The sequence below is a fragment of the Symphalangus syndactylus genome, chromosome X, assembly GCF_028878055.3.
Source record: "Symphalangus syndactylus isolate Jambi chromosome X, NHGRI_mSymSyn1-v2.1_pri, whole genome shotgun sequence".
NCBI lineage: Eukaryota > Metazoa > Chordata > Mammalia > Primates > Hylobatidae > Symphalangus > Symphalangus syndactylus.
This window is the reverse complement of record NC_072447.2, coordinates 30,335,055-30,345,420: the sequence shown is the minus strand read 5'-3', so window position 1 is coordinate 30,345,420 and position 10,366 is coordinate 30,335,055. Positions and strand designations below refer to the sequence as shown.

Sequence of the window (10,366 nt, the reverse complement as noted above, 5' to 3'; positions counted from 1 at the left end):
CTGTCAAATACCTCACACAATGTCTATTACATAGAATGTACTCAGTGAGTAGAAGAATTGCTGAAGAAAAAAGAAGAAAAGAAACAATAATGATTACAAAATCTACCCGGGGTGAATTCTCAGAAGCAGAGAATAGCAATCTCTATCAGAGAAGAAAGCCAGCCCTTAAGTAGATTGTCAATTTACTTTGACACTTCCAACTCAAAATTGACCACTTTTACCTGGTATCTGAATGTCTGCCAAAAGATGATCAGAGGCATGAACATGAATTATCTTGATTTTCTATTTAGAGGATGGATAATTACCTATGATGATTTTTTTAAATACCTGTGAAGACTCAGGAGGCCAAGTACAGTGATGGAGTTAACCTTTTAGTTTGGTTGTTGTCAAGCAGCAGTAAATCAGATAAAGTGTGGAGGGCAAAGTCTTAGAGGATAAGAAGCCAGACAGAGGCTATAAGGCCATCAGAGGCTGTAAGGAACAGCTTGCTGGCACTTTTCCAGTTTTGCCTCCACTTTGGACCATGCACAAATGCGCTGTGAAGCATCATTGGTACTGCAATGTTCAAATACAATTGATCCTTGAACAACACAGGTTTGAACTGCATGAATCCACTTATAAGATTTTTTCAATAAAAATTACCAGTGTGCCTGCCTCTCCTGCCTCCCCTTTCACCTTCTCCACCTCTTCCACCTCTGCCACTCCTGAGACAGCAAGACCAGCCGCTCCTTTTTTGTCCTCCTCCTCAGCCTACTTAACATGAAGACATGTTAACATGAGGACAAAGACCTTTATGATGCTCCACTTCCACTTAATGAATAGTAAATAATGCATATTTTCTCTTTCTTATGATTTTCTTAGTAACATTTTCTTTTCTCTAGCTTACTTTATTGTAAGAATACAGCATATAACATGTATAACATACAAAATACATGTTAATACTGTTTATGTTATCAGTAGTGCTTCCAGTCAATAGTAGGCCATTAGCAGTTGTTTGTTTTTTTTTTTACTTTTTAAAGTTGGCCGGGCGTGGTGGCTCACGCTTGTAATCCCAGCACTTTAGGAGGCCGAGGCGGGTGGATCACGAGGTCAGTAGATCGAGACCACAGTGAAACCCCGTCTCTACTAAAAACACAAAAAATTAGCCGGGCGTGGTGGCGGGCGCCTGGAGTCCCAGCTACTCGGAGAGGCTGAGGCAGGAGAATGGCGTGAACCCGGGAGGCGGAGCTTGCAGTGAACCGAGACTGCGCCACTGCACTCCAGCCTGGGCAACAGAGCAAGACTCCATCTCAAAAAAAAAAAAAAAAAAATTTCCATAAGTTATTGGCATACAGGTAGTATTTGATTACATGAATAAGTTCTTAGTGGTGATTTGTGAGATTTTGGTGCACCCACCACCAAAGCAGTATACACCGTACCATATTTTTAGTCTTTTATCTCTTCCCCCCTTCCCACTCTTCCCCCCAAGTCCCCAAAGTCCATTGTATCAGTCTTATGCCTTTGCATTCCCATAGCTTAGCTCCCACATATCAGTGAGAACACATGATGTTTGGTTTTCCATTCCGGAGTTACTTCACTTAGAATAATAGTCTCCAATCTCATCCAGGTCACTGCAAATACCATTATTTCATTCCTTTTTATGGCTGAGTAGCATTCCATCATATAAATATACCACAGTTTCTTTATCCATTCGTTGATTGATGGGCATTTGGGTTGGTTCCAGGATTTTGCAATTGCAAATTGTTCACTAGCAGTTAAGTTTTGGGAGTCAAAAGTTATACGTGGATCTTCAGCTGCATAGGGGTTGAGATCCGTAACTACCATGTTGTTTAAGAGCCAATTGTATCAGAGTGTTTTGAGATAACAAGTGCCAAAATGGAGGGGCAGAAGCCAGGAGCTCATTCCTGAAGAAGGTATGTTGGAAACAAAAAATTGTACTATTTCCTTAGAATCAAGGTGCTCCAGAGAACAATTGGGGATTTATCTGAAGTCCAGTGAGTTTCTCATTCTCTCCAAATGGAAAAAAAGAAAGACATTGATTGTGCAACTATTACAGACCAGGTGTTTTATCTACATTACCTCACTTGAACTCCTTTAACAATCTTGCAAACAATGTATTTTTGTTACATTTTTAGATGACAGGAATTCAGGCTAAAACAGTTGAAGTAAGTTGACCTTGGTGTCACAGCATGAGTGACAGAGTTTGAAAACTCTGCTGGACCCCAAAACTTATGCTTGCCACTCAACATGCTTTAGTCTCACACAGGGAGAAAGACACATATAGGATGTCATGTCAGGAAATACAGAAATGAAGAGTATAAATGTGGCGCGTTGCTGGAGGGTTCAATTTCATTCAAAGATTGGGGGAGAGTCATTACTTTCATATTAAAATAATCATAGACTACTATATGCACATCACATTGGCTAAAAATTTTAAAAGACAGAACATAACAAATGTTGGCAAGGATTTAGTGCAACTGGAACTCTCATACGCTGCTGGTGGGAATGCAAATTGACAAAACCACTTTGGAAAACGGTTTGGCAGTATTATAAAAGCTGATTATTTGCCTGTCTTATGAAATTTCAATTCTTGATATATTTCCAGCAGAAATTGGCTCAGCAAAAGGCACAGAAGAATGTTCATAGTTGCAATATTAGTAATAAGCACAAACTGAATGAAATTCGTGTTCATTAACAGAGGAAAGAATAAATTGGTACATGTTTATCCAACAAAATACTAGTATTACTGTTACATACTACAACACAGATGAAACTTACAGACATGATGTAGAATGACACAAGCCAGATACAAGAGTTTGTTGCTTCCATTTGGTTCAAAAATAGGCAAAACAAATCCATGCTCTTAGAAGTCAAGATAATGATTACCCTTGGGGTGGGGATGGAGTAGTAGACAGTGACTGGAAGAGGACACAACGGGGCTTTTGGGCCTGCTGGTAATGTTCTGGGAGCTGATCGCGTGGTTGCTTCCAGTTTGTGACAGTTTACTGTGCTGTAGACTTAAGATTTGGACAGTTTCTGGTATGGGTGTTATTGAGCAGCATGCAAAATTTTGATGAAATTTTGGGATAGAACAAAGTAGATCAAAGAATTTTGTATTTGTGATGGATTGTTTTGTTTTCAGAAACCATTTCATAACTAGCCCTCACCTGATGCTGGGACCACGGTCTGGCCTCAGAAATCGGAGAGGATTTGGTCCCTTCTCTACCTTCTTTGTGCATTGATATCAGACCCATCAATGACCCTTATCAAGTTGAGAACAATGAGACCCCAGATGTCCTTAATGACCTAGAAGTTGGCTCTCCAGAAGGTACCTGGACTTAGTCTACCCAGAGAAACTTAGGGTCCACAATAAAATAGCAGTGTCCTGTGGAGTGTTGGATATTAACATTCAATAGCAAGTTTACACATTGTGAAAACCAATTATGTTAAAGGAAAGACATAGAGAAACCCAAGAGCAATTTTATGACACAAATACATAATTCTGTTGCTGATAAGAAGTTTAAACCTTCCAGGAGCTGACTTGAATGGCCTTGCTCACTAGTACTTTTTTCACTGCATCTATTTAAATGCTACTTTTTATGACATTTCTCTGGAGCTAAAAGGAACTTTATAATTACTTATGTGTGGACCAGTACTTCAATATAAGGTGGGAACCTACATCTTATAATTGCTCTCACATGGGCTTTTCCGCCTTGTTTCTCCTCACTGGAGCAGATGCTAAGAGCATGGCAGATGTAGAAAAGTATTGACCTTGATCTGAATAGGCCTTGGTTGAACTTGTGCCAGAACTCATGACTTCGAAAGATCTTTTGGAAAAAACAGAGTCAGATGAAACAAATTTGTTCTTTACTAAAGCAGAGCCAACATGTGAGTAGATGGCACAGTCACTTGGGGGCCAAGAAAGGTCTCTTTGATCTAGTGTCTGAGGGTAGGAGCCTAGAGATCAGCCTTCTGTTAAGAATATCCAGAAATGGAGCAAGAGGACTGATAAGATTCAAGTGGGTGGCACCACATACCCTTCAGTCTAGTTTTTTTTTTTAATTTTTAATTTTTGTGGGTACATAGTAAGTGTATATATTATTGGGGCACATGAAATGTTTTGATACAGGCATACAATGTGACATAATCACATCGTGGAGAATGGGGTATCCATCTTTCTCAAGCATTTATCCTTTGTGTTACAAACAACCCAGTTACACTCTTTTAGTTATTTTTTAATGTACAATTAAGTTACTATTGACTATACTCACCCTGTTGTGCTATCAAATATTAGGTCTTATTCATTCTTTCTATTTTTTTTTGTACTCATTAACTGTCCCCACCTCCCCCTGCCAGTCCCCCATTACCCTGCCCAGCTTCTGGTAGCCAGCTTTCTACTCTCTATCTCCATGGGTTCAATTGTTTTGATTTTTAGATCTCACAAATAAGTGATAACATGTGATGTTTGTCTTTCTGTGCCTGACTTATTTCACTTAACATGATGATGTCCAGTTCCATCCATGTTGTTGCAATTAACAGGATCTCATTCTTTTTTAAGGCTGAATAGTACTCCATTGTGTATATGTACCACATTTTCTTTATCTGTTCATCTGTTGATGGATACAAGGTTGCTTCCAAATCTTAGCTATTGTGAACAGTGCTGCCACAAACATGGGCCCCTCAGGCTAGTTTTGACAGAATGGCTACATGGTTACAAAAATGACTTATGTGGTATGATCCAGAATTTCATCTAGAAAGATAAAAACTAACAGTCTGTAAAATTTCAGTAAGATTGTTTAAATTTAGGAAAGTTATAGAAATCTAAAGACTCAATGGTTACTTTGGTCACGTGTTACAGGTTTGTAACAGAAAGAGTCTGTTTCTTGTCTACTTTCCCCTCTAGACCACAAGATCCTTGATGTCAGGGAATTTATGTTATTCATTGTTTGGTCTCCTGGACCTTGAACATTGCCTGATACATAGTAGATTCATCGTTAAATATTTGCTGAATAAGTGAATGAATTAATGAGTAAATGGATGAATAAAAATGATACAATTATTCTCCATGAGAAATTTTCGTATCTTAATTTACACTGTGTGACTAGCTATCAAAGTCTTTAAAAACTGAATGCAAATCTTAGATTTCCATAACTCTTTATAGTGAACAAGTGAGAAAGATGTGCACTTTCCCCATATACATATGCATGCATGTTTGCCCACACTGACAAAGAACATGGGTAACTCATTCTATTGGAGGGAAAAAAATCAATCAAAAGTGTTTGTTTTCACTGTGAACATCACCAGGAACAAGATTGTTGCTGTGCATTTACTGATGAAATGTTTAAGGGGCAGCTGTAGATAATTCGTGTCTGTGCTTCCAGATCACAGAAATTGGCATTCACTTTAGAGATAGCAACTGTTTGTTTCTATTTGTTTTAATCTCACACCCAAGCTTTACTTGCTCCAATGTCATTTTAATATTGTTTCCTTGCCAAGGTCAGCAGTGAAAAACACCTGGTGTTGGGATCAAAGGTTAATCACAGGCACAGCTTTCATCTAAATAGAGGTGAACATGGCTACTACTGAATCTGCAGGAATCCGCTGTTGAGCAAAAAGCACTAGTCTAGGCATTGGGTGTGTATTATTTGTCTTTTGCTGCCTAACAAGTTATCCCAAAATCTTTGCAGCTTTATACAGAAATATTAATTATCTCACAGTCTGTGAATCAGGAACATGGGCAAGGCTTAGTTGAGTCTTCTGACTAAGGGTTTCTCAGTGGGTCACAAACAAGATACTGATGGGGACTGTAGTCATCTCAAGGCTTGATGGCTTACAATTTCATTCACATGGTTGTTGACAGGATTCAGTTCTTCATGGGCTGTTGGACTGAGGGCTTCAGTTTCTCTCTGGCTGTTGACCAGAGGCAGCCCTCAGTTTCTTGCAACATGAGCTTTTCCATAGGGCAGCCCACAACATGGCAGCTGGCTTCATCAAAGTGAGCAAGCAAGAAGAACCAAAGAGAGTGCCAGCAAGATGGAAGTCATGGTTTTTGGCACCCTAATCACTGAAATGACATCGTATCACTTTTACCATGTTCTACTCATTAGGAGCAAGTCACTAGGTCCAGCCCACACTTAAGGAGAGGGGATTACATGAAGGCGTGAATAGTAGGAAGAAGAGATCACTAGGAGCCATTTTAGAAACAGCCACCAAAGAAGACTTATATTTCAGTCAAGTGACAGTAATTACCAGCATGATACTGGTTATATTATTTTGCTGTTTTGCCCTCAGTTCTCCCATTTGCAAAATGGGGGGGGTTGGACTGAATTGCCATTGGTGTTTACAAGATGTTAATAAGTTCATCCTATCTCTGGGATTGAATTGTTGGACATAAATGCCATAGGGCATTAAACATTCTTCATTATATTAGCTAAGCCTTTTGGCCTTAAAGAGTAAGGTCTTTCTCAAGTTACCACAAGGAAAGTGCTCATCTATAGTTAGGATCCATGTGGTTTGAACTGAAATGGGAGGTAAAAGGTGATTCTAGGAATTCACTTCTTTCATCATATCCGAGGGGGCCTTTGTCATGGCGTTTTTGCATTGCTCTGGAAATCTATTCCATTCTCCTCTGCCTTCTCCTTAACACATGTCTTTTACTTACTCAGTTTCTGCTTTCTCGCTATTTTAATTTGCCATGATCCATCATGACCTGAATCCTACTATCTGACATTTCCTATATACATCCTTTCAATGACTAATGTATTCCATATCTCCCAGGGTAAATTCCTGAGAAAGACAATCTTAATGTTCTAGGTCATCATTTCATGTCAGGCTTTTTGGGAGCTATGGAAGGTCAACACAGCCTCACTGTAAGTTATTGTACACCCATCCTCTTACATATGAAGGAACAAATCCAAGGACCACTTCTGATGAGCTCAAAATTCTTCCACTTCCATTTATAGCCTTTTCTTCTTTATTATTGATAAAAAATAGTGTACAACAAGATAAAAATCCAGGGTTGGGTATAAGTCTATGGTCTATGTTCTAGACTCTATAATAAAGACAGGAATGTAAACAACAAGAAAAATTAACTCAAATGTCTTGAGTGATTTGTTCTATTGATGAATTTGGAAACTATGACTTTTTGACCTCCCCTCACCTTTACCTTACCCTGAAGTATGGTGGGCAGAGAATTATCTGAATTACATCCAGGGAGAAGGTTTCAATTGATTTCAAACGTTCTGAATGATTTCAGCTAAATTAAAACTTTTGCTAAGTCCGTTGACTTCCCAATTTAGAGTAGAGGACACAGTAGAAAATCCAGGTCATTGAGGACATATTTACTTTGCTCTGAAGTGAGAATGGAGAGTGCCTTTAGATACACACACACACACACACAGGTCTTCTCTCCAATAAGGAATCAATCTGGCTTTATATTTCCCTACTTTTGTTGAAAATAGAATTTCTAGCTTACAATGTAATTTCACTGATGTGCTACCCTTGTAATTAAATGAAGATTCAATGATTCTTTTGTTATCCTTGCTTGTTGATATTTATTTTCTTTTTAAAATCTCCTGAGGATTCATTTCTTCCAGAAAATCTTTTGCAACTTGATTCCTTAGTTGGGCTGTAATCAATTATATGCTTTGGGAGCCCAAAGACAGTTGAGTATTTTTAAATCCAGTCTCTTTATTTTACAGTTGAGAAAACTGAGGCCAAGTAAAACTAAGAAGTGGCTTGCCCAACATCATGTAGCTAGTTAGTGGCAGAGCTATGACTGGAGTCTATGTTTTCATACAAGATTTAAAGAGCTTTACACCTTAATTAGTCAACTAACAAAGTATTATTGAGTATCCCCTCTCTTCTCAATTGTAAGTTAGAACCTGTTATGGAGCTAAGATATATCAAGAGAAATTAGAAATAATCACTTCTCACCAAAAGTTCTACTTGTAGCCCTCAAATATGTGGGGTTTACATTTCACAGCAAGATCTCCCACTGTGGTAGTTATGGGTGTCTATTGATCGAATGTCCAAAGTTCTACTACGGTTCTTCAACCACATTCAAATATATCATCTTACTACTGTTTGGGCACAAAGAATAATACCTCCAAAGTATGGTGGTTTGGCATGCTGAGCACTTAGAATTAAAAGAAATTGGAAGGCTCTCCTCCCTCTTCCAAGTGCAGGGAGAAACTCTGGTATTTCCTTATCTGACTAAGGATACTTATTTTTTAAAAGAAATGCAATTGTCTTAGGAACCATTCCTTGAGAATCTTGTCAAATAACCAGGAATGATTGATCACTGGAGAAGAGAAGAGACTAAAAGTCATCACCACACTTGGATAGACTTTTTATCTATGCTTCTGAGGGCAGTCTTGAGAGATTACCTGGGAGACTTCATCTACATAAGAAGACAATCTTTGTTCACAGTACAGTTCCACCCATCACCTTCCCATAGCTTCCCATTTAGTTTCCTAAGAAAATAATTTAAAAGATAATGTCTGTATCCCAGGCCCATTTATTTTCCCTAAAAATCATGAACTACCTCTCTAAAATTGCCTACAGCACCCCACTTCACTCTCCCCTGTGAAGAGAATAATTAAGCCTCAACCATCTGGCCCTTTTTGTCTCATATTTGCTGGACTCCTGTGTCCATGTGTATGTTAATAAATTTGTATTGTTAACAGAAAAAACAAACTCTGCAAAATATTTTAAACAGGTTTATTCTGAGCCAAGATGAGTGACCATGGCCCAGGGAACACAGTCTCAAGAGGTCCTGAGAAAGTGCACCTACAGCAGTCAGGTTACAGTTTAGTTTTGTACATTTTAGGGAGGCAGAAGTTACAGGCAAATATATAAATCATTACATGGAAGGTATATATCAATTTGGCCCAAAAAGGTAGGACATCTCTAAGTCATAGGTAGGTTTTAGGTATTCTTTAGTTGACAGCTGGTTGAGAGAGTTAAGCTACTGTCTAAAGACTTGAAGTCAGTAGAAAGGAATGCTTGAGTTAAGATGAGGGAGTTTGGTGGGCAAGGCCCTTGTTATATAGATAAAGCCTCATAGGTAGCAGCCCTTAGAGAGAATAGATGGTAAATGTTTCTTTCCAGTCCTTAAAGGCGTCAGACTCTCAGTTCATCTCTCCTAGATCCAGGAAAGACCTGGCTGCATTAATGGAGATTCTCTACAGATGCAAATTTCTCCCACAAAAGACAGATTTGCAGGGTCCTTTCAAAATATGTCAAAAAAATATATTTCGGCTATTTCTCATCTTGCAAGAATGGCAGGTGAAAAAGTTGAGAAGCCAGATACTAAAGACAAGAAACCCGAAGCCAAGAAGGCTGATGCTGGTGGCAAGGTGAAAGGGTAGTTACCTCAAGGCTAAAAAGCCCAAGAAGGGGAAGTGCCATTGCAGCCGCAATCCTGTCCTTGACAGAGGAATTGGCAGATATTCCCGATCTGCTATGTGTTCCAGAAAGGCCATGTACAAGCGGAAGTACTCAGCTGCTAAATCCAAGGTTGAAAAGAAAAAGGAGAAGGTTCTTGCAATTGTTACCAAATCAGTTGGTAGTGACAAGAATGGTGGTACCCAGGTGCTTAAACTTCTCAAAATGACTAGATATTATCCTACTGAAGATGTGCCTCGAAGGCTGTTGAGCCACGGCTTTAGTCAGCACGGGAGAAAACTGCGAGCCAGCATTACCCCCTGGACTATTCTAATCATCCTCACTGGATGCCACAGAGGCAAGAGGGTGGTTTTCCTGAAGCAGCTGGGTAGTGGTTTGTTACCTGTGACTGGACCTCTGGTCTTCAATCGAGTTCCTCTACGAAGAACACACCAGAAATTTGTCATTGCCACCTCAACCAAAATTCATATCAGCAATGTAAAAATCCCTAAACATCTTACTGACATTTACTTCAAGAAGAAGCAGCTGCAGAAGCCCAGACACCAGGCAAGTGAGATCTTTGACACAGAAAAAGAGAAATATGAGATAACAGAGCAGCGCAAGATCAATCAGAAAGCTGTGGACTCACAAAGTTTACCAAAAATCAAAGCTATTCCTCAGCTCCAGGGCTAGCTGCGATCTGTATTTGCCTTGATGAATGGAATTTATCCTCACAAATTGGTGTTCTAAATTTCTTAAGGAGAACTTAATTAAATAATTGATATATATATATATATATATATATATATATATGGGGGTAAAATATTTTTATTTCCCTCAGGGTCTGCTCTCTGTCATGTGATGCTATACCAGAGTCAGTTTGGAAATCAAGCCACATTATACCTGGTGAATAAAAAGCCTGTTTAACAAGGTTTTATGGTTTATAGAGAATGACTTGACCTTTGCTTTGCATGACCTT

The 10,366-nt window shown here is 39.0% G+C and overlaps 1 pseudogene; it reads left to right on the top strand.

Moving 5' to 3' along the window:
- Positions 1 to 9,281: 9,281 nt before the first annotated feature.
- LOC129476159 (large ribosomal subunit protein eL6-like) lies at positions 9,282 to 10,137 on the top strand (annotated as a pseudogene).
- Positions 10,138 to 10,366: the final 229 nt, after the last annotated feature.